Below are 636 nucleotides of genomic sequence, written 5' to 3' on the forward strand. Positions count from 1 at the left end.
TTTTTTTTCATCTGGTCATATGATTGTAATTATTATCTATACAGTAATCAGTGTCCTAACATCTGCCCAAATCTAAACTCTGAGTATGAGCAGGGTGGGGTGGGGTGTAAAATTCCTAGAGTGCTAACCTGATTATATATCAGTCAGTTTAAAAACCTTTGGACATGGGCGGGGAGGCTCTGATTAAAAAAACAAAACAAAACCTTCAATGGCTCCCCAGCCATTCGGCTTGTCATAAGTAACTTCACAATCTTGCCTCAATGTATTTCTTCTCCTTTATGTCATACCTACAACCCTCTAGGGTGAAAACTTAACTCTCAGTGATGCCTAGTTCTCTTTTCCTTTACAGCTTTTAATTTTTACAAACACTGGCACTTGGGGGAGGGGGCAAGGCAGAGAGAAAAAGGCTTTTCTTATTATTTTTTTTTTTTGAGATGGAGTTTCACTCTTGTCGCCCAGGCGCCAGTCGTCTCACTGCAACCTCTGCCTCCTGCGTTCAAGAGATTCTCCTGCCTCAGCCACTGCAACCTCTGCCTCCCGCATTCAAGTGATTCTCCTGCTTCAGCCTCCCAAGTAGCTGGGATTACAGGTGGCTGCTACCACGCCTGGATTTTCTTTTCTTTTTTGTATTGTTAG

This window comes from Colobus angolensis, unplaced genomic scaffold, assembly GCF_000951035.1.
Source record: "Colobus angolensis palliatus isolate OR3802 unplaced genomic scaffold, Cang.pa_1.0 Scaffold166, whole genome shotgun sequence".
Classification (NCBI taxonomy): Eukaryota; Metazoa; Chordata; class Mammalia; order Primates; family Cercopithecidae; genus Colobus; species Colobus angolensis.